General features: G+C 43.3%; 1 long non-coding RNA gene across 2 annotated transcripts; it reads right to left on the reverse strand.

Moving 5' to 3' along the window:
* Positions 1-1346: 1346 nt before the first annotated feature.
* On the reverse strand, positions 1347-3680 carry LOC145862323 (uncharacterized). Of its 2 annotated transcripts, XR_014381672.1 has the most exons (5): positions 2857-3680; positions 1993-2127; positions 1828-1911; positions 1550-1682; positions 1347-1459 (listed from the first exon to the last, which is right to left on the reverse strand). It is a non-coding gene; the product is annotated as an uncharacterized LOC145862323 (long non-coding RNA). The 2 variants fall into 2 exon arrangements; XR_014381671.1 differs by having other exon boundaries at positions 1347-1682; positions 2857-3678.
* Between the last annotated feature and the right edge of the window lie 21080 nt (positions 3681-24760).

The raw sequence follows: 24760 nt of genomic DNA on the forward strand, positions 1-24760 counted from the left end.
GCACTTCCTGATTTGGCCTTGTTTTCCATCAATGGTCATTAAGAAATGCAAGCGGCCATGGCTGAGAGCAAATGAGAGTTGTCTAGGGGTGTGGTTTGACGTGCTTGTTTCTTTGCCATTCAATCACAAAAAACAAGGGCAGTAGTGAGTACAGAAAGGTAAGCTAAGATAGCTTTGCAAAGGAGAGAACGTTTTGAAGTCGAGGACTTCTCCCCTCCTGATTGACTCGCCATCTCAAGTCAGCGCTGACCCTGTGTTTAGCCAAGCTGACAGCAGCTAGCTAGCATATATTTGGTGATAGGATGGCCAGCTGCAGCTATCTAGCTGATATTTCTCTGTCAAATCAGTTATGGCAAGATATCAAGAGCCACTGTCTGGAATGTTCTTCATGAGACAATCCTTCTATAACACCTTGCTACAGAAGTAGCTTGCAACGCAGTTTCAATGTTTCATCACGTCATGTAAATACATGTTACCATAGAAACTATATTAACAGCGTGTTGAAGGCCCGGTCTTGAGTCAGCTCAGCTGTCCTACAACACAATATTCTAACTGCCTAGTTTTGTCTCGTCTCTCCTTATGTCCGCTGTTAGATCTTTCCCAGGGGACAAATCCCAGAACTACTAATATCACTACAACAGGTGTAGGCTACATGTGGATATTGCACACACATTGCCCAGCTTGAGTGTACTGTACATGCATTCATTTATCAAAAATCGATGTGTGTTCATGTTACAAAGACAAAACATGTTATGCTGTAAATATCATATTGATGTTCATATAAAGATAGTATGCCTACACTTACCTAGCAAATAAAAAAAGTTGTATGTAGAGTACAATTTCAGCTGTCTAACCAGAACAGCGTTCTATTTAGCCAAATCTAAGGATTTGGCTATCTAACCACACACTGACATGCACAGCTCTCTGGGTGATGAAGTCCCTTCCATCTATGTAATGTATTACAGGTTATGGATAGGTAAAGTCAGGTGGCAGGTGGCAGGAGGGGTGGCGTGCATGATACTCCATCCTGGATATGACAGGTTTTGCCTCAACCAATGGGTCTAGCAGTTCAATAACTACAGTACAGGCAGATGTGAGAGGCAGGAGGATGGCACTTTCATACTACTCAGTAGGTAACTGACAATTCATCGGGCAGTAGCCTACAGAGTAATATGAGAAGAGTTCAATTGCTGAACTTCTGTAGATATCTAAACAAAGTATTTTGATAACATTCAAGTGTAACAGTTCCATGTAGAATAAACCTTACTTTACATAATGCTGTATAAGCAGTGTTCTGCTAGTACCAATAGATTAGATAATAACAAAAGACAATAAAAAGTAATAGATGTGTCTTGTAAAATTTTTATGCCGAGTTGCAAGGTCTCTCCCAATTCAGACATCAGTATTAACCTGTCTTTCAGTCAGAGGACTCCATCTGAAAAGCAACTCTTCTTCCCATCTGTAGAAAACCAAGGAAGAGTTGATGAGTGACACATTGAAAGGGTGATATTACTAAACACTTATGATGTACTGTCTTATTAGTAATCACTGTTTGTTTGTCCCTTCTGAGGTGTTTGCCAATGCCTGATTGACATGGCAGTGTAGATCAGCTCCAGGTCCCTCTCATCACAGATACTGGTCATGCAGAAGCCCGACTTCGGCTCCTATATCCGACCCAGCTCCTATATCACAGAGTGAGGGAGAGAAAGACTGTCACCATACAGTCATGGAAGCCAACAGTAAATACACAGTTGAAATAGCCATTCAGAGATCCTGATTCACAAGGGACATGTGCCAACATGGCACTGACTGGTTGGCATTACTCACTCTGGGCCCAGTAGTCCATTGGTACAGTGGAAGGGGGCACCTTTCTTACAACATACAGTACAAGACACACATATACACAGAGCACTGATTACATTATCAATGGTGGTTAGGTGAATTCCAGGACAGATAGTATTTTGACCATTGACCAGATCAAATGTGACCAACCTGATTCAAGTGTCCTCCATTACTCTCGAGCAGGACTGGTGTATGGCCACTGCCTCAGCCTTCTGTAACAGCTCCTGATATGGGAGGTTCCAACAACGTTGCTGAACTACAAATCAACCAGGTTTTGTACGTAGCCTGTGGATGAAATCAAATATCATCACTCAATAAACATAGTGAGAGAATAGAAAGTTCTCGTTTGGAAGTAATTTATATGCTAATAGAAGGACTGCAACTACAGAACAGATTCAGGCAGGTGAATCTGACGGTGTTACTATGCAACCAGCTGTGTACGATGCTGAATGCTTGCTGATACGTTTTGTATTCGCTACCAGAGCCATATTTGTTGTACAAAAGTAACATTATTTATTTATTTTTGCCAAAGAAAATACACAAACTTTTATGAGAACAGGCCTGTTGTTTTTGGTTAAGCAGACGAAGCCCCCGAATGCTAGCTAGTTAACTACCTAACTTGCAAATCCGGGTTAGTTATCATATCTTTGTCTAAGTTGAAATGACTTGGCTAGTGTTAGGTAGATTTGAAACATTATCGAAAGTAAGCTGGCTACATCCTATGATTAGCTAGCAAGCTAGTATCCAAGTGCCTGCCCTGTACTGACCCTAAATGTCAATGGGCTACAGTTAGCTGTCGTTAGCAAGGTAGCTAGCTAATGTGAGCTATGCACAATTTTCCTGACATGCTACATCACATTAGCTTTATGTATTTAGCTAGCTACAGTACCATTCCCCTTTCATCTGTGGCATCTTAGCTAGCCTGGTTCGCTAGCATTATCAAATAATGTTGAATAACCAAAAGTAGCTACTAGCTAACTAGTACCAATTATCTAACTTAGCTAACGTACTCACCAACACCAGTGCAGTGGTTTGACGGTTGACAGGCAGCAGAAATGACCGTGTCGAATGTAATCCACTCCTGGCAATATTGTTGAAATGTATTGGAAGTTTGCACCAACTTTATGGAAGCCCATTTTCACTCATATTTGCCGAGCGAATTGTGAGTTCCACCCATATGCAGCCTTGACAACAAACGTCCACATGGCAGCTGGATGCGGACTTCAACGTGTTTTCTCTGGGCAATTTGGCATAATTGGCAAAAGTGGGCATGATCATAATCCATACCCAACCATCCAGTAAATTGTGACGAACTCACTTTCAAAACTCTGTTTTGGACGAGACTGACTTTATGACCATAATTATCCGATTTGCACATTGTAATAAATGTTAACACTATAATATTGTAACGACCCTGGGTTTATAAGCGCGGATATCGACTCTGCCGATAGCGCGCTGGACTTCGGGCTAGAAGGTCGAGGGTTCGAGGCCTGCTCCCTGCCTGTTTCATTACAATGTTGTCAGAAGTGGGATTGGACCTTGCATCCACGACAGTGCGTGTGCTTGACCAGTGTGTGCGTTCCTATAAGACGTAGAGTCGCAAGCTAGCGCGAGGACGCGCTCTTTGAAAGGAGGGAGTAGTGTAACGACCCTGGGTTTATAAGCGTGGATATCGACTCAGCCGCTAGAGCGGGCACAGTCAATATGTTATGTTTCTGCAGCATATCGATGGCACATAAGCCACAGAAGTTGATTCTAAGGAGCAGTTGACCTTTAAGCTCCCTGACAGGACCAGTAATATGTTCATTTGTTTCTCATCCCCCTCTTCAAAGGGGGAGACACTCTAGACTCTGAACTCCAAAAAATGATATGGACTTAAACTAATTCAAACAACCGAAAACTATTCAGTCAGGTGTTACTTTTCCCCCATCAATATACAGTATATACACTGAGTATACCAAACATTAGGAACATCTTTCCAATATTGAGTTGCACTTTAATTATTTGGTCTGTTGTGCATGGGTATGAAGAGCGAGTGTTTGTTGTTTCCATTTCATGCCTAAATTTGCTAAACTTGTCTGCAAAAAAGTGTATTAGGACATGTTTGTGATTATCCCACTATGCTGTTTTGGGATACCATATGAACCAATATACACAGGCAGTTAGGAAAGCAAAGGCTAGCTTTTTCAAACAGAAATTTGCATCTTGTAGCACAAACTCCCAAAAGTTCTGGGACACTGTAAAGTCCATGGATAATAAGAGCACCTCCTCCCAGCTGCCCACTGCACTGAGGCTAGGAAACACTGTTACCACCGATAAATCCACGATAATCGAGAATTTCAATAAGCATTTTTCTACGGCTGGCCATGCTTTCCACCAGGCTACCCCTACCCTGGTCAACTGCTCTGCACCCCCCACAGCAACTTTCCCAAGCCTCCCCCATTTCTCCTTCACACAAATCCAGATAGATGATGTTCTGAAAGAGCTATAACATCTGGACCCCTACAAATCAGCTGGGCTAGACAATCTGGACCCTCTCTTTCTAAAGATATCCGCCACAATTGTTGAAACCTCTATTACTAGCCTGTTCAAACTCTCTTTCGTATCGTCTGAGATCCCCAAAGATTGGAAAGCCGCCGCGGTCATCCTCTCTTCAAAGGGGGAGACACTCTAGACCCAAGCTGTTACAGACCTATATCTATCCTACCCTGCCTTTCTAAGGTCTTCGAAAGCCAAGTTAACAAACAGATCATCAACCATTTCGAATCCCACCGTACCTTCTCCGCTATGCAATCTGGTTTCCGAGCTGGTCATGGGTGCACCTCAGCCACACTCAAGGTCCTAAACGATATCATAATTGCTATCGATAAAAGACAATACCGTGCAGCCATATTCATCGACCTGGCCAAGGCTTTCGACTCTGTCAATCACCAAATTCTTATCGGCAGACTCAACAGCCTTGGTTTCTCAAATGACTGCCTCACCTGGTTCACCAGCTACTTCTCAGATAGAGTTCAGTGTGTCAAATCGGAGGGCCTGTTGTCCGGACCTCTGGCAGTCTCTATGGGGGTGCCACAGGGTTCAATTCTCGGGCCGACTCTTTTCTCTGTATACATCAATGATGTCGCTCTTGCTGCTGGTGATTCTCTATCCACCTCTACGCAGACGACACCATGCCGTATACTTCTGGCCCTTCTTTGGACACTGTGTTAACCTCCAGACGAGCTTCACTGCCATACAACTCTCCTTCAGTGACCTCCAACTGCTCTTAAATGCAAGTAAAACTAAATGCATGCTCTTCAACCAATCGCTGTCTGCACCTGCCCACCCGTCTAGCATCACTACTCTGGAATGTTCTGACTTAGAATATGTGGACACCTACAAATACCTAGGTATCTGGTTAGACTGTAAACTCTCCTTACAGACTCACATTAAGCATCTACAATTCAAAATGAAATCTAGAATCGGCTTCCTATTTTACAACAAAGCATCCTTCACTCATTCTGCCAAACATACCCTCGTATAACTGACTATCCTACCGATCCTTGACTTCGGCAATGTTGTTTACAAAATAGCCTCCAACACTCTACTCAGCAAATTGGATGCAGTCTATCACAGTGCCATCCGTTTTGTCACCAAAGCACCATATACTACCCACCAAACCCACTGGCTCCAGGTCATCTATAAGTCTTTGCTAGGTAAAGCCCCTCCTTATCTCAGCTCACTGGTTACCATAGCAGCACCCACCCATAGCACGTGCCAATTCCTCCTTTGGCCGCCTTTCCCTCTAGTTCTCTGCTGCCAATGACTGGAACGAATTGCAAAAATCACTGAAGCTGGAGACTCATATCTCCCTCACTAAGTTTAAGCATCAGCTGTCAGATCATTGCACATGTACATTGCCCATCAGTAAAATTTTTGTTGTTGCTCCTTTGCACCCCAGTATCTCTACTTGCACATTCATCTTCTGCACATCTATCACTCCAGTGTTTAATTGCTAAATTCTAATTATTTCGCCACTATGACCTATTTATTGCCTTACCTCCCTAATCTTACCTCATTTGCACACACTGTATGTAGACTTTTCTATTGTGTTATTGACTGTTTATTCCATGTGTTGTTGTTTGTGTCGCACTGCTTTGCTTTATCTTGGCCAGGTCGCAGTTATAAATGTGAACTTGTTCTCAACTGGTCTACCTGGTTAAATAAAGATGAAATATATATATACCCTGCCAACCTGAGCATATATATGCATATATATATACACACACATACAGTGCATTCGGAAAGTATTCAGACTCCTTGACTTTTTCCACATTTTGTTATGTTATAGCCTTAAAATAAAATTGATTAACTTATTTTTTCACATCATCAATCTACACACAATCCCCCATAATGACAAAGCAAAAACTGTTTTTTAGAATTTTATACAAATGTATTAAAAATAAAAAAACATACCTTATTTACATAAGTATTCAGACCCTATGCTATGAGACTCGAAATTGAGCTCAGGTGCATCCAGTTTCCACTGATCATCCTTGAGATGTTTCTACAACTTCATTGGAGTCCACCTGTGGTAAATTAAATTGATTGGATATGATTTGGAAAAATACACGCCTGTCTATATAAGCCATAATATAAGGTTGAAGAAATTGTCCATAGAGCTCTGTGACAGGATCATGTCGAGGCACAGGTCTGGGGAACGGTACCAAAAAATGTCTGCAGCATTGAAGGTCCCCAAGAACAGTGGCCTACATCATTCTTAAAATGGAAGAAGTTTGGAACCACTAAGACTCTTCCTAGAGCTGGCTACCCTGCCAACCTGAGCAATCGGGGGAGAAGGGCCGTGATCAGGGAGGTGACCAAGAACACGCTGGTCACTGACAGAGCTCCAGAGTTCCCCTGTGGAGAAGGGAGAACCTTCCAGAAGGACAACCATCTCTGCAGCACTCCACCAATCAGGCCTTTATGGTAGAGAGGTCAGACAGAAGCCACTCTTCAGTAAAAGGCACATGACAGCCCACTTAGAGTTTGCCAAAAGGCACCCAAAGGACTCTGACCTTGAGAAACAAGATTCTCTATTCTGATGAAATCGAGATCGAACCCTTTGGCCTGAATGCCAAGGGTCACGTCTGGAGGAAACCTGGCACCATCCCTACGGTGAAGCATAGTGGTGGCAGCATCATGTTGTGTGGATGTTTTTCAGCGGCAGGGACTGAGAGACTAGTCACGATCGAGAGAAAGATGAACGGAGCAAAGTACAGAGAGATCCTTGATGAAAATCTGTTCCAGAGCGCTCAGAACCACAGACTGTGGCGAAGGTTCACCTTCAAACAGGACAACGACCCAAAGAACACAGCCAAGACAACGCAGCAGTGGCTTCGGGACAAGTCTCTGAATGTCCTTCAGTGGCCAAGCCAGAGCCCGGACTTGAACTCGATCGAACATATCTAGAGAGACCTGAAAATAGTTGTACAGCGACGTTCCCCATCCAACCTGACAGAGCTTGAGTGGATCTGCAGAGAAGAATGGGAGAAACCCCAAATACAGGTGAGATACTTATTTCCCTCATTAAAATGCAAATCAATTTATAACATTTTTGACATGCGTTTTTCTGGATATTTTTGTTGTTATTCTGTCTCTCACCGTTCAAATAAACCTAACATTAAAATGATAGACTGATCCTTTCTTTGTCAGTGGGCAAACATACAAAATCAGCAGGGGATCATATACTTTTCCCCCCCACTGTACCTCTGCTGCAGAGGATAAGTTCATTAGAGTTAACTGCACCTCAGATTGCAGCCCAAATAAATGCTTCACAGAGTTCAAGTAACAGACACATCTCAGCATCAACTGTTCAGAGGAGACCATGTGAATCAGGCCTTCATGGTCGAATTGCTGCAAATAAAGCACTACTAAAGGACACCAATTAGAAGAAGAGACTTGCTTGGGCCAAGAAACATGAGTAATGGACATTAGACCGGTGGAAATCTAATGTTCAAATGTAAGATTTTTGGTTCCAACCGCCGTGTCTTTGTGAGATGCAGAGTAGGTGAACAGATGATCTCTGCATGCATGGCTACCACAGCATTCTGCAGCGATGCAGCATCCCATCTTGTTTGCGCTTAGTGGGACTATAATTTTTTTCCCAACAGGACAATGACCCAAAACACACCTCCAGGCTGTGTATAGGCTATTTGACCAAGGAGAGTGATGGAGTGCTGCATTAGATGACCTTACCTCCACAATCACCCGACCTCAACCCAATTGAGATAGTTTGGGATGAGTTGGACCGCAAAGTGAAGGAAAAGCAGCCAAAAAGTGCTTAGTATATGTGGGAACTCCTGCAAGACTGTTGGAAAAGTGTCACGTTCTGACCTGTAAAAGTGTTATTTGTTAGTGTTTAGTTTGGTCAGGACGTGGCAGGGGGTATTTGTTTTATGTGGTTCAGGGTGGTTGTGTGTATGTGTCCATGTACAGAGGGGTATTTGATTTATTAGTCCAGGGTTTTGGTTATTGTTCTATGTTCGTTTATTTCTATGTTCTGTCTAGTCATTTGTATTTCTATGTTTAGTTAATTGGTGTTGGGGCCTTCAGTTGGAGGCAGCTGTCTATCGTTGCCTCTGATTGAAAGTCCTATAATTAGGGGTGTGTTTGTATTGTGGATTGTGGGTAGTTGTATTCTGTTTTGTGCTTGTCACCTGACAGAACTGTTAGTGTCGTTTCTGTTAATTGTATACGTGTTTATTTTGTTTCTCCTTATATATTAAAAAGAGAAGATGAGTATACACTTCCCTGTTGCGTCTTGGTCCTCCACACACGACTCAAGTTACAAAAAGCATTCCTCATGAAGCTGGTTGAGAGAATGCCAAGAGTGTGCAAAGCTGTCATCAAAGCAAAAGGTGGCTACTTTGAAGAATCTAAACTCTAAAATATATTTTGATTTGTTTAAAAAAAATGTAGGCTACTACATGATTCCATGTGTCATTTCATAGTTTAGATGTCTTCACTTTTATTCTACAATGTAGAAAATAGTAAAAAATAAACAAAAACCCTTGAATGAGTAGGTGTGTCCAAACTGATGATTAGATGAAAGAAAATTATAATTAGAAGATTGTGGAAGCTGTTTTGGCTTTATTTACATCCTCTGCCTTATCATGGATTGATAGTTACTTATCTATTAGAACATAGAGGGTTTTCTTTATTGGAAGCCTCTCTAATGCAAATTCAGGAGTGTGGAGTACCGCAGGGCAGCCGGCTTGGGCCATTATTGTTTTCTGTTTTTACTAATGACCTTCCACTGATCTTGAATAAAGCCTGTGTCTATGTACGCTGGCGACTCAACAGTATACATGTCGACTACAACAGTAAAATAAATAACTGACACTCTTAAAATAGAGCTCCAATCAGTTATAGAAGTGGTAACTAGCAATAAGCTGGTGCTAAATATTAAAACTAAAATCACTGTTTTTGGGACCAATCACTCGCTCAACCCTAAACCTCATCTAGATCTATTATTGAATAATGTGGCGATTGAGCAAGTTGAGGAGACTACACTGTTGGGTGTAACCCTAGAAAGGAAGCTGTCATGGCCAAAACAGACTCAATGGTTGCTAAAATGGGAAGAGGTCTGTCCATGATAAGGCATTGCTCTGCTTTCTTGACATCTAAATCAACCACACAGGTCCTACATGCCCTAGTTTTGTCGCACCTGGTCTACTGCCCAGTTGTGTGGTCAGCTGTGGCAAAGAAGAACATAGGCAAATTGCAGTTGGTCCAGAACAGCACGTATTGCACTTGCATGTCAATCTCTCCTGGCTCAAAGTTGAGGAGAGATTGACCGCATCGCTATTGGTCTTTCTGCGAGGTGTTGAAGGTACCAAACTTTGTTCAAGCAGTTGGCACATAGTTCGGACACTCATCGGTACCACACATACATACAACCAGAGGTCTCTTCACAGTCCCCAGGTCCAGAACAGAGGCTGGGAAACGAACAGTATTAAATAGAGCCATGACTACATGGAACTCTGCCACCCCAGGTAACTCAAGCTAGCAATAAAACAAGATAAAATAAAACAGATAAAGTACCTCTTGCGGCACGACAGGGACTGTGAAGAGACACAAATGTTTATGTATTTTATATTATATTTTGCATTGTATTATGTATTGTATTATGTAGTGATATGTGGTTGTCTCGCCTGGCTATCTTGTGATGAATGCACTAGTTGTGGTTCACGATGGATGGAAGCATCTGCTAAATGACTAAATTGTAATATAAATATAGTGCTATACAAACGCAACACGCAACAATTTCAAAGATTTTACTGAGTTACAGTTCCTATAAGGAAATCAGTCAATTGAAATAAATTCATTAGGCCCTAATCTATGGAGTTCACATGACTGGGAATATAGATATTCGTCTGTTGGTCACAGATACCTACAAAAATAGGTAGAGGCATTGATAAAAAAAAACTGTTAGTATCTCGTGTGACCACCATTTGCCTCATGCAGCGCGACATATCTCCTTCGCATAGAGTTGATCAGGCTGTTGAATGTGGCCTGTGGAATGTTTTCCCACTCCTCCTCAATGGCTGTGCGAAGTTGCTGTGTATTGGCGGGAACTGGAACACGCTTTGCTGTCTTACACGTTGATCCAGAGCATTCCAAATATTCTCAATGGGTGAGTATGATGAGTATGCAGGCCATGGAAAAACTGGGACATTTTCAGCTTTCAGGAATTACAGTTGAAGTCTGAAGTTTACATACACCTTAGCCAAATACATTTAAACTCAGTTTTTCACAATTCCTGACATTTGAAAAATTCCCTGTCTTAGGTCAGTTAGGATCACAACTTTATTTTAAGAATGTGAAATGTCAGAATAATAGTAGAGAGAATGATTTATTTCAGCATTTATTACTTTCATCACATTCATTGTGGGTCAGAAGTTTACATGCACTCAATTAGTATTTGGTAGCATTGCCTTTAAATTGTTTAACTTGGGTCAAACATTTCGGGTAGCCTTCCACAAGCTTCCCACAATAAGTTGGGTGAATTTTGGCCCATTCCTAAAGACAGAGCTGGTGTAACTGAGTCAGGTTTGTAGGCCTCCTTGCACGCACATGCTTTTTCAGTTCTGCCCACATTTTCTATAGGATTGAGGTCAGGGCTTTGTGATTGCCACTCCAATACCTTGACTTTGTTGTCCTTAAGCCATTTCGCCACAACTTTGGAAGTATGCTTGGGGTCATTGTCCATTTGGAAGACTTATTTGCGACCAAGCTTTAACTTCCTGACTGATGTCTTGAGATGTTGCTTCAATATATCCACATAATTTTCCTTTCCTCATGATGCCATCTATTTTGTGAAGTGCAGCAGTCCCTCCTGCATCAAAGCAGTCCCACAACATGAGGCTGCCACCCCCGTGCTTCACGGTTGGGATGGTGTTCTTCGGCTTGCAAGCCTCCCCCTTTTTCCTCCAAACATAACGATGTTCATTATGCTCAAACAATTCTATTTTTGTTTCATCAGACCAGAGGACATTTCTCCAAAAAATACGATATTTGTCCCCATGTGCAGTTGCAAACCGTAGTCTGGCTTTTTTATGGCGACTTTGGAGCAGTGGCTTCTTCCTTGCTGAGCGGCTTTTCAGGTTATGTCGATATAGGACTCGTTTTACTGTGGATATAGATGCATTTGCACCTGTTTCCTCCAGCATCTTCACAAGGTCCTTTGCTGTTGTTCTGGGATTGATTTGCACTTTTCGCACCAAAGTACGTTCATCTCTAGGAGACAGAACGCGTCTCCTTCCTGAACGGTATGACGGCTGCGTGGTCCCATGGTGTTTATACTTGCGTACTATTGTTTGTACAGCTGAACGTGGTACCTTCAGGGGTTTGGAAATTGCTCCCAAGGATGAACTACTTGTGGAGGTCTACAATTTTTTTTCTGAGGTCTTGGCTGATTTCTTTTGATTTTCCCATGATGTCAAGCAAAGAAGCACTGAGTTTGATGGTAGGCCTTGAAATACATCCACAGGTACACCTCCAATTGACTCAAATTATATCAATTAGCCTATCAGAAGCTTCTAAAGCCATGATATCATTTTCTGGATTTTTCAAAGCTGTTTAAAGGCACAGTCAAATTATGTAAACTTCTGACCCACTAGAATTGTGATAAAGTGAATTATAAGTGAAATAATCAGTCTGTAAAGAATTGTTTGCTTCTACACCTGCATTGCTTGCTGTTTGGGGTTTTAGGCTGGGTTTCTGTACAGCACTTTGAGATATCAGCTGATGTAAGAAGGGCTATATAAATACATTTGATTTGATTTGTTGGAAAAATTACTTGTGTCAAGCACAAAGTAGATGTCCTAACTGACTTGCCAAAACTATAGTTTGTTTTAAAAAGACATTTGTGGATTGGTTGAAAAATGAGTTTTAAACATGAGGCGATGGCGCCGGATCAATGGCACGACAATGGGCCTCAGGATCTCATCACGGTATCTCTGTGCATTCAAATTGCCATCGGTAAAATTGTCTTCATTGTCATGTAGCTTATGCCTGCCCATACCCCCACCATGGTGCACAATGTTCACATCAGTATAACGCTCGCCCACACGTCTGCCATCTGCCCGGTATTGTTAAAACCGGGATTCATCTGTGAAGGTGAGCATTTGCCCACAAAAGTTGGTTATGACGCTGAACTGCAGTCAGGTCAAGACCTTGGTGAGGACGACAAGCATTTTTACATTTTTTACATTTCAGTCATTTAGCAGACGCTCTTAAATGCATACATTTCAAACATATCCCCCCCAAAAAATTCTCCGTACTGGTCCCCCGTGGGAATCGAACCCACAACCCTGGCGTTGCAAACACCATGCTCTACCAACTGAGCCACACGGCACCCAGATGAGCTTCCCTGAAACGGTTTCTGACAGTTTGCATTAAATTCTTTGGTTGTGCAAACCCACAGTTTCATCTGTGTGTGGCTGGTCACAGACGATCCCGCTGGTAAAGAAGCCGGATGTGAAGGTCCTGGGCTTGCATGGTGGTCTGCGGTTGTGAGGCCGGTTGGACCTACTGCCAAATTCTATACAATTAGGTGGCTTATGGTATAGAAATGAACATTTAATTATCTGTCAACAGATCTGGTGCACATTCCGGTGCTTGTGACATCTGTAGTGTGGTGTTGCGTGACAAAACTGCACATTTTAGAGTTGTAACGATATGCGCTGAGAGTCGGGAAGCAAGTTCAGGGAGTGAGTGTTTTAATAAATAAATGGAACATAATACAAATCAAGAACAACGCACAGACATGAAACTGAAACAATGACGCATGGGGAAAGAACCAAAGGGAGTGACAAATATAGGGCAGGTAATCAAGGAGGTGATGGAGTCCAGGTGAGTGTCATAATGCGCGTAACGATGATGACAGGTGTGCGCCATAACGAGCAGCCTGGTGACCTAGAAGCCGGAGAGGGAGCACACGTGACAAAAGTGGCCTTTTATTGTCTCCAGCACAAGGTGCACCTGCGTGATGATCATGCTGTTTAATCAGCTTATTGATATGCCAGACGTGTCAGGTGGATGGACAAATGCTCACTAACAGGAATGTAAACAAATTTGAGAACATTTTTGAGAAATGAGCTTTTTGAGCTTATGGAACATTTCTGGGATCTTTTATTTCATTTCATGAAACATGGGACCAACACTTTACATATTGAGTTTATATTTTTGCTCAGTATATATTATGTATTTTATTTGTTGTTTTGATTCTGCCTCGGCAGCAGCTAATTGGGGATCCTAATAAATACTACTTTACAAACGTAAAATGTACAGTATAGTCATAAGTGGAGCCACCTGAAGTAACTGTTACGTTTGCTAACAAAGAGTGGTGCGATAGCTAACTGTAAAGTGAATTGTTTTGCCCTTCAGTTAGCCAAGTTAGTTAGCTAAAGTTACAGTTCATAGTTAAGGTCAGCACAGATGCTAACAATGCTCTTTAAGTGGGATCTTATGATGACCTTAGTCCTATGAAAGCTTTGGGGAACTCACCCTTGATCAATTTATTCAATAGCGTGCGTGGTAGTGTTTATTACCTTGTGACATTATCACCTGTGGTGATCCACCCTGGAGTTGGAGTTCCTTTTAATCTCTGTAGACATCTGGGCCTTCTGAATCTCTTCATCTAACAGCAGGATAAGTTACAGATTTGCTATAGACAAGTGCACTGTGTGTCACAAGCCAAGCCAGACAGATACAACAGCAAGCATCTGAGCAGTGAACTGGGGGACTAGAGGCTGCTACGATATCCTGTATACTGACACAGAATATGTGACTGAGTCAATTCAATGTGTTTTCAGAGGTGAGGCAGGTTGGTCAGGGGAATTGGTGCCAAGATGCCCACACAGTGACACAAACAGCCATACAGCACGCGCACACTCACGCACACACACACATAACCTGAGTGTACAAACATTAGGAACACCTTCAAAATATTGAGTTGCACCCCCTTTTGCCCTCAGAACAGCTTCAATTCTATAGGTGTCGAGAAGGATGCTGGCCCATGTTGACTCCAATGCTTCCCAGAGTTGTGTCAAGTTGGCTGGATGTCCTTTGGGTGATGGACCATTCTTGATATACACAGGAAACTGTTGAGTGTGAAAAACACAGTAGCGTTGCAGTTCTTGACACACTCGAACCGGAGCGCCTGCCGCCAACTACCATACTCCATTCAAGGCACTTAAATATTTTGTCTTGCCCATTCATGCTCTGAATGGCATACATACACAATCCATGTCTCAATTGTCTCAATGCTTAAAAATCCTTCTTTAACCTGTCTCCTTCCCTTCATCTACAATGATTGAAGTGACATCAATAAGGGATCATAGTTTTCACCTGGATTCACCTGGTCAGTCTATGTCCTAATGTTTTGTACACTCAGTGTATATACATTGATACATATAAAAACACAATTATAGATAACCATACATTCACACACATACACATTACACACGCAAGCTCACACACAGATACGGTGGCTGCCCAGCTGCTACCGGCAATCACTGCGGAGCATCATGTTACAGCAGCCTGATGACTCTGCTCATTCCTCCCCAGTTTAACCCTCACTCTCTCCCTCTCATCCCTCCGATAAACAGGCCAGCATGCCAACTTAACTTACCGGGCTAACTCCCCACTCCACCACCTTCTATTTTACATGAGGCACAAATCCACTGGGCTTCCGCCTCTACACACACACCCCCTTCCCTCTACTTCACACACACACTGGACACCCAAGGCGCTAAATCTCCGTTCACACCACTCAAACATCCATTGCCCCTCCAACCAACCCTATCCGTCGCCACCCCCCTCCCACTACTAGTCCATATTTCAACTTTCCTGCCAAAGATGGCCTTCGGACTGTCATTTTCCCACATCTATTCGGCTTCACTGTGCCATTCTGGTTTCCCATTATGCAGGCATCCTCAATAACCCCTTTGCTCTACTTGCCCCCACAGTCACCCTCCACCCCCACCTCTCACCCATTTCAAGACCCAATTCCAGGAGACAAGGGGCCCCTCTCTCCCTCCCTGAGAGGGATGGCTGGCCTTAAAATACACTTCCTGGGGACAGATTTGTTCCTCTGGGGCTTATTGGAGACATTTCCTTATCACATTATTCACTGTGGGGTCTGCCCATCAATCAAAGGCCATCCCTTGGAAAATCCAGGTTGATTTTTTTTCTTTGAGAGCTAGCCAATCTTGAACTGGATGGCTTGCGTCTTCCCATAGGGAAAAGTTAGATCGGAGATGGTGGTCTCCTGCATTCTGTTTCAATTAAGTAAACAATAGCTTTGGTGGCATTTGTAGGCTACATTGAGCAACACTGCAGCCAAGGGCATAGGTCTGAAGTTGGCACATTTTTTAAAATAAATGACAGGTGATCAGTCAAAACCCCCAAAATAATTGACCCATTCTGGAAAAAGGGATTACAAAATGTAAACGGATGCTTGCATGAACATTTGATCAAATCCAAAGTATTGGTTACTCTTTGTCATACGTACTATTCTACCTCAGACCTAACCTCGCCCCCAGGCTTTGAGCCTGGAACACCAATGACTCATCTGTCCTCGTGGGAGTTAACTTACTGAGTAAAGTGATTATGATTATTTGATCTTAGTGAATCACACAACTGCAAGGCATTGCTTAGAATCAGAAACATGTGTGCGAGCAAACATTCCCCTGAGTTTGAGAGGCTACTAGAGCTAGCTAGCTAACTTAATGTAGGAGGCAGCCCTGCCGGCTATACGTTGTCCAAATCTGTGGTCATGTGTTACGCTTATGGGGAAAGCAGCTAGCTATATTTTCTGAAATCTCCATGTTACAACAGATGAATGCATAAACTGAGCTTTGGTCCACCAGACGTTGTTGATTCTTCCTGGAAGCAAATCACAGTTACAAGGCTAAAAATGTGTCGATAAAATCAAAATGTACATGACTTTCACTGTCAATAAATCATTCATAAATCAATAAATAATTATTATATAGTATACATGTATACATTAGATTGAACTTTGAATTTTGTCACCAATCCATTGGGGCACAAACTCTAAGAGGAAGAGAAGAGATTTTCATGGCCGTCCCAGACATCCTCATACCGTATATGTCACTGCCGTACATATCAATGAAGGACACCCATCCACTCAGACATGACATTCCCGTTGAGGATATGGAGGGGGTAATATAGGCCCTTGGCGTTACACTAGACGTTCATGGAATGCAAGCACCGATATATCTATCCGGAAACTGACTTACAAAGCTTTTGGTTTTTTGCACAAGGACGGAGGTCCAGATATATGAGCTCATACAGTGCAAGGCCTTGATGACATATATTGAAACGTAAAATCGTCAACAGTTTAGACTGTGGAATCTCAATTTTCCTCAATGTCTTGTGTTAGGCAATTAAAACATTTCGCTGGGTGAAATTTGAGAACAACAGGGGATTGGTATCTATGTTTCCAAGGGGCTTAAGACATAATAAACATACAAGCATAGAAAATGCTGTTAGAAAAATAAAACATATTATAATTGCCGTGCTTCTACACCTGCATTGCTTGCTGTTTGGGGTTTTAGGCTGGGTTTCTGTACAGCCCTTTAGATATCAGCTGATGTAAGAAGGGCTATATAAATACATTTGATTTGAATTGATTTCCAGCAATATATTGATTACATTTTGAACTCAAAAGACAGGCTACTGTCATTGTGGTTTGAAAATGTACAGGATTTGTCAATCAAAGATCTGCAGTCTATTTTACATGAGGCACAAATCCACTGGGCTTCCGCCTCTACACACACACCCCCTTCCCTCTACTTCACACACACACTGGACACCCAAGGCGCTAAATCTCCGTTCACACCACTCAAACATCCATTGCCCCTCCACACCTGCATTGCTTGCTGTTTGGGGTTTTAGGCTGGGTTTCTGTACAGCCCTTTAGATATCAGCTGATGTAAGAAGGGCTATATAAATACATTTGATTTGAATTGATTTCCAGCAATATATTGATTACATTTTGAACTCAAAAGACAGGCTACTGTCATTGTGGTTTGAAAATGTACAGGATTTGTCAATCAAAGATCTGCAGTCTAGCAAAAAGTCCCAATAAAAAAAAGTCCCAATCATTGAAATATTTGTTTTATGTATACATGTCAATTCAATTACACGCATATCCAACAAATCAGGAACCATTGAGTGATACAGACAATACCTAAAAGAACAACACTCATAGATGCCCCTTTCAATTCCCTTGCTATACAGCAGGCCTACAGCATTATGCCATGGATGGAATGTGGTAAGTTGTAAAAGAAAGATGTACAGAGCAAACAAAAGGCTTTTATCCACACAGCCCCCGTTGACACTTGCCACGCCCCCTGTTCCTCCATTTTCTCATGGGGTCAAATCGTAGAGCTCTCCCTGCTATCTTCAACACCCTGTCACCCACCAGTTAACCTTGTACTTCCAACTCTGACTGTCAATATGACCCCCTATAATGTGGCCCCCTCCTGTGTCTCATTGTGGCCACCTCATGTGAGGTCTACCAGTTCACCAGCTCAGGCACATTACCGTAGCATGTTAAGCTAACCAAAAACAGCTAAGCTAACTCTGAAAGTAATCAAACTTGTTCAATGGGGTCATGCGTAAACCACCACATTTAATGGCAAGGTGACTGGTAACATAGACGATATTCAATAGAGCTCTCCATATCCCAGTCTTTTGTCCTCACTTGCTTCAAGATCTCCACCATTGTTCCTGTACCCAAGAAAGGGAAGGTAACTAAACAAAATGACTATCGCGCCGTATAACTCACTTCTGTCATCATAAAGTGCTTTGAGAGGCTAGTTAAGGACCATATCACCTCTATCCTACCCGACACCCTAGTCCCACTACAATTCGCATATCGCCCCAACAGATCCACGGAAGACGCAATCGCCATTATACAGCACACTGCTCTGAACCCCTCAATGTGCAACTGGGTCCTGGACTTCCTGAAGGCTGACTCCAAGTGGTGAAGGTAGGCAACATCACCTCCGCCACACTGATACTCAACAGGGAGACCCCATGGGGTGCGTACTCAGCCCCCTCCTGTACACCCTTTTCACCCATGACTGCATGACCACGCACGTCTCCATCTCAATTATTAGGTTTGCTGATGACACAACAGTGGTAGGCCTGATTACCAACAATCAGACAACCTACAGCAGTGACCATCAACTAGATTCAGCCGCTGAATTTACAAATGTACCCATGTTGAATATGACTGGTGTTAGTAAACATCTGCAAAAAAACATAATTAAATTGTTGCCAGCAGCACAGATACAGTCACAAACACTCTAGATAACATGAAAACAGCCTAACCTGCTCTGCTAGGACAGGTAAAATGGTCAGAGTGAGGTGTTCTCTCATTTGTGTCTGGAAGTAGCTAGCAAGCTAGCCAACTTTAGCCAGTTAGCTTGGGTGATTGACTACCATTGTGAGGTCAGAACGCTTGGACCTACCCTACTCCATGGCCGGAGCGCCCAGTGTGTGCTCTGAATGCTCTGAGAGTGAAACGCTGTGAATTTACAAACGCCCAGAGCGCACTCTGTCACTCCAGAGTGAATTTACGAACACACTCATAATTACAAATCATTTGTAGACTGGAAATTAACCACAGATACATATTTCACTAAAACATAATAAAACATAAGCAAGGCTTGAAATCTGTTTCAATCCTTGCTTACATTTGTATACAATCACGTCTGTCTATTATGCGTGGGAACAGATTGAACAGATTTCCAAAACTAAAATCAATTGGAGCTAATTTCTTGGTGTTTTTAGTCTTATGTCCAACAATTAAAATTCTAAATTTGCTCAGAAAACTTGGGAGGCCAGTTGGAGAACCCTGGCCTACAGGGAAGAGGTGAGAGCCCTGGCGTAGTGGTGCTAGGAAAATAACCTCGCCCTCAACGTCAACAAAATTAAGGAGCTGATTGTGAACTACAGGAGACAGCAGAGAGACCGCGCCCCCATCCACATCGACGGGGCCGCAATGGAGAGGTTCAAAAGCAACCTGAAATGGTCCCTTCATACAGACAGCTTGGTGAAGAAGGCGCAACAGCGCCTCTTCAACCTCAGGAGGCTGAAGAAATTTGGCTTGGCAGATGCACCATTGAGAGCATCCAGTCGGGCTGTATCACCGCCTGGTACAGCAATTGCACCGTCCGCAACTGCAGGGCTCTCCAGGGTGTTGCGGTGACCGTATTACCGCCACACCAGCAGTCACCAGCCATGACTGCAGTAAAATTCCACGTGACCATCCCGGTAATCTCCTCTTATGCACTCTGGACATGCTTTAGTAGTACCAACTTGCTAACAGCCATCAGGTCCTAATGGCCTGGTACTCAGGACTCTATTGTCCCTCTAACCACTCTGACATCAATGGAGATGCAATCGAAAATCACATCACACACATATCATCAAAACAGTATCATGTTTTTAAAACTCACCTCACTGTAATGATCAAATTGAAGAAAGAAGTTCAACAGTAGGTTGAAGTGTAAAACATGGTTGTTCTGCATGTTGTTTCAAAGCCCGAAGAAAAAAAACGTAATTAGAATTATGATTGTGCCGTTATACAATACATAGCCTACCGCATATTACCCATGGCAGAAAAACATTAAAAAAACTGATTTAAGATATCTTTGGTACATAAATGGTCTAGTATAAACAAATTTGAGTAATCGCCTTTGAGTATGGACTGTATTATGCATACTGGATGGACTAGTTACTGTATGCTACGCTCCAAAATGTCTATTCACGAGTCTGAGAGAGAACGTATAGCTCTAGGCGATGCTGTTGCGGAGCGGCTTACAGTTAGCCTACAATTATAGTGAATTTGTATTTGATTTAGAAATTAACTGGGTGACACATTACCTCTAGCTATACAGAGTATCTCACCACCATGCATTTCCATCTCCTCCTCTCTCCTTTATTCCTGTCTCGAGCGTGCAGAGGGGCTGTCAACAGTTCAGTGAAATATGTTTCATTGCGGAAACATGTTACTATTGATGTTCTCGAACCGATTTCATTTGGTTTCCCTAATAAAGCACTGGGTAGCTGCAGGAACAGAGCTGGAGAGCCCATGGCATACAGAGTTTGAGCGGAATATCACCTGTCACGCAGTGAGAGCATGCTCCTCAAACAGTGGTTGATGCGTGAAGTCAAATCAAATCAAATTTTATTTGTCACATACACATGGTTAGCAGATGTTAAAGCGAGTGTAGCGAAATGCTTGTGCTTCTAGTTCCGACCATGCAGTAATATCTAACAAGTAACCTAACAATTTCACGACAACTACCTTATACACACAAGTGTAAAGGAATGAATAAGAATATATACATAAAGATATATGAATAAGCGATGGCCGAATGGCATGGGCAAGATGTAGTAGATGGTATAGAGTACAGTATATACATATGAGATGAGTAATGTAGGGTATGTAAACATTATACAAAGTGGCATTGTTTAAAGTGGCTAGTGATACATTTATTACATCCATTTTTCATTATTAAAGTGAATAGAGATGAGTCAGTATGTTGGCAGCAGCCACTCAATGTTAGTGATGGCTGTTTAACAGTCTGATGGCCTTGAGATAGAAGCTGTTTTTCAGTCTCTCGGTCCCCGCTTTGATGCACCTGTACAGACCTCGCCTTCTGGATGATAGCGGGGTGAACAGACAGTGGCTCAGGTGGTTGTTGTCCTTGATGATCTTTTTGGCCTTCCTGTGACATCAGGTGTAGGTGTCCTGGAGGGCAGGTAGTTTGCCCCCGGTGATGCGTTGTGCAGACCTCACTACCCTCTGGAGAGCCTTACGGTTGTGGGCGGAGCAGTTGCTGTACCAGGCGGTGATACAGCCCGACAGGATGCTCTTGATTGTGCATCTGTAAAAGTTTGTGAGTGTTTTTGGTGACAAGCCGAATTTCTTCAGCCTCCTGAGGTTGAAGAGGCGCTGCTGCACCTTCTTCACCACGCTGTCTGTGTGGGTGGACCATTTCAGTTTGTCCGTGATGTGTATGCCGAGGAACTTAAAACTTTTCACCCTCTCCACTACTGTACCGTCGATGTGGATAGGGGGGTGCTCCCTCTGCTGTTTCCTGAAGTCCACGATCATCTCCTTTGTTTTGCTGACATTGAGTGTGAGGTTATTCACCTGACACCACACTCCGAGGGCCCTCACCTCCTCCCTGTAGGCCGTCTCATCGTTGTTGGTAATCAAGCCTACCACTGTAGTGTTGTCTGTAAACTTGATGATTAAGTTAAAGGCGAGCATGGCCACGCAATCATGGGTGAACAGGAAGTACAGGAGAGGGCTGAGAATGCACCCTTGTGGGGCCCCAGCGTTGAGGATCAGCGGGGTGGAGATGCTGTTTCCTACCCTCACCACCTGGGGGCGGCCCGTCAGGAAGTCCAGGACCCAGTTGCACAGGGCGGGGTCGAGACCCAGGGACTCGAGCTTAATGATGAGTTTGGAGGGTACTATGGTGTTAAATGCTGAGCTGTAGTCGATGAACAGCATTCTTACATAGGTATTCCTCTTCGGCGTCTGTGGACCTATTGGGGCGGTAAGCAAATTGGAGTGGGTCTAGGGTGTCAGGTAGGGTGGAGGTGATATGGTTCTTGACTAGTCTCTCAAAGCACTTCATGATGACGGAAGTGAGTGCTACGGGGCGATAGTCATTTAGCTCAGTTAACTTAGCTTTCTTGGGAACAGGAACAATGGTGGTCCGCTTGAAGCATGTGGGAACAGCAGACTGGGATAGGGATTGATTGAATATGCCCGTAAACACACCAGCCAGCTGGTCTGCGCGTGCTCTGAGGACGCGGCTGGGGATGCCGTCTGGGCCGGCAGCCTTGCGAGGGTTAACACGTTTAAATGTTTTACTCACGTTAGCTGCAGTGAAGGAGAGCCCACAGGTTTTGGTAGCGGGCCGTGTCAGTGGTACTGTATTGTTCTCAAAGCGAGCAAAGAAGTTGTTTAGTTTGTCTGGGCGCAAGACATCGTGGTCCGCGACGGGGCTGGTTTTCCATTTGTAGTCCATGATTGACTGTAGAACCTGCCACATACCTCTTGTGTCTGAGCCGTTGAATTGCGACTCTACTTTGTCTCTATACTGACGGTTAGCTTGTTTGATTGCCTTGAGGAGGGAATAGCTACACTGCTTGTATTCGGTCATGTTTCAGGTCACCTTGCCCTGATTAAAAGTGTTTCTTTCAGTTTTGCGCGAATGCTGCCATCAATCCACGGTTTCTGGTTGGGGAAGGTTTTAATAGACGCTGTGGGTACAACATCACCGATGCACTTGCTAATAAACTCGCTCACCGAATCAGCGTATTCATCAATGTTATTGTCCGACGTTATGCGTAACATATCCCAGTCCATGTGATCGAAGCAATCTTGAAGCGTGGAATCCGATTGGACAGACCTGAGCACGGGCGATTCCTGTTTTAGTTTCTGTCTATAGGCTGGGAGAAACGAAATGGAGTCGTGGTCAGATTTTCCTAAAGGAGGGCGGGGGAGGGCTTTCTATGCGTCGCAGAAGTTAGAATAACAATGATTCAGGGTTTTGCCAGCCCGGGTCGCGCATTCGATATGCTGCTAAAATTTAGGGAGCCTTGTTTTCAGATTAGCCTTGTTACAATCCCTAGCTACAATAAATGCAGCCTCAGGATATGTGGTTTCCAGTTTACATAGAGTCAAATTAAGTTCTTTCAGGGCTGTCGGTGTGTCTGCTTGATGGGGATATACACGACTGTGATTATGATCAAAGAGAATTCTCTTGGTAGATAATGCGGTTGGCATTTGATTGTAAGGAATTCTAGGTCAGGTGAACAAAAGGACTTGAGTTCCTGTATGTTGTTATGATTACACTACGTCTCGTTAATCATAAGGCATACACCCCGCCCTTCTTCTTACCAGAGAGATGTTTGTTTCTGTCGGTGCGATGCATGAAGAAACCGGGTGGCTGTACCGACTCTGATGACGTATCCCGAGTGAGCCATGTTTCCGTGAAACAAAGAACGTTACAATCGCTGATGTCTCTCTGGAAGGCAACCCTTGCTCGGATTTCGTCTACCTTGTTGTCAAAAGACTGGACATTGGCGAGTAGTATGCTCGGGAGCGGTGCGCGATGTGCCCGTCTACGGAGCCTGACCAGAAGACCGCTCCGTCTGCCCCTTTTACGGCGTCGTTGTTTTGGGTCGCCGGCTGGGATCCGATCCATTGTCCTGGGTGGTGGACCAAACAGAGGATCCGCTTCGGGAAAGTCGTATTCCTGGTCGTAATGTTGATCAGTTGACGTTGCTCTTATATCCAATAGTTCCTCCCGACTGTATGTAATAAAACGTAAGATTTCCTGGGGTAACAATGTAAGAAATAACACAAAATACTGCATAGTTTCCTAGGAAAGCGAAGCTAGGCGCCAGAATAAATATTAGTTTTAATAAATAAGTGTTCTAATATTTATTTCTCAGCTGCTCATATTTAGCACAGCTCCACTATAAAACCAAAGTAGCTTACCCCATATCATTAAAAAACACAATGCATGTGGCATCCATTCACAATTCCAGTGCATATAAATCAAATTTATTTCACATTAACATTTTAGTCATTTTAGCAGACGCTCTTATCCAGAGCAACTTACAGTAGTGAATGCATACATTTCATACATTTTTCCCCCGTACTGGTCCCCCGTGGGAATCGAACCCACAACCCTGGCGTTGCAAACACCATGCTCTACCAACTGAGCCACACGGGACCATTTATTTATATAGCCCTTCTTACATCAGCTGATATCTCAAAGTGCTGTACAGAAACCCAGCCTAAAACCCCAAATAGCAAGCAATGCAGGTGTAGAAGCACGGTGGCTAGGAAAAACTCCCTAGAAAGGCCAAAACCTAGGAAGAAACCTAGAGAGGAACCAGGCTATGAGGGGTGGCCAGTCCTCTTCTGGCTGTGCCGGGTGGAGATTATAACAGAACATGGCCAAGATGTTCAAATGTTCATAAATGACCAGCATGGTCAAATAATAATAATCACAGTAGTTGTTGAGGGTGCAACAAGTCAGCACCTCAAGAGTAAATGTCAGTTGGCTTTTCATAGCCGATTATTGAGAGTATCTCTACCGCTCCTGCTGTCTCTAGAGAGTTGAAAACAGCAGGTCTGGGACAGGTAGCATGTCCGGTGAACAGGTCAGGGTTCTATAGCCGCAGGCATGTTCCTGCTCATGGGACATTCTAAATAATTTAACATATAAGTAAAGACAAGATTGATAGGAGAACAGCTGTGCAGCCTGAGGCAAGGAACAGAGCACAAGCTTTTATT

Source organism: Salmo salar, chromosome 19, assembly GCF_965601325.2.
Source record: "Salmo salar chromosome 19, fSalSal1, whole genome shotgun sequence".
Classification (NCBI taxonomy): domain Eukaryota; kingdom Metazoa; phylum Chordata; class Actinopteri; order Salmoniformes; family Salmonidae; genus Salmo; species Salmo salar.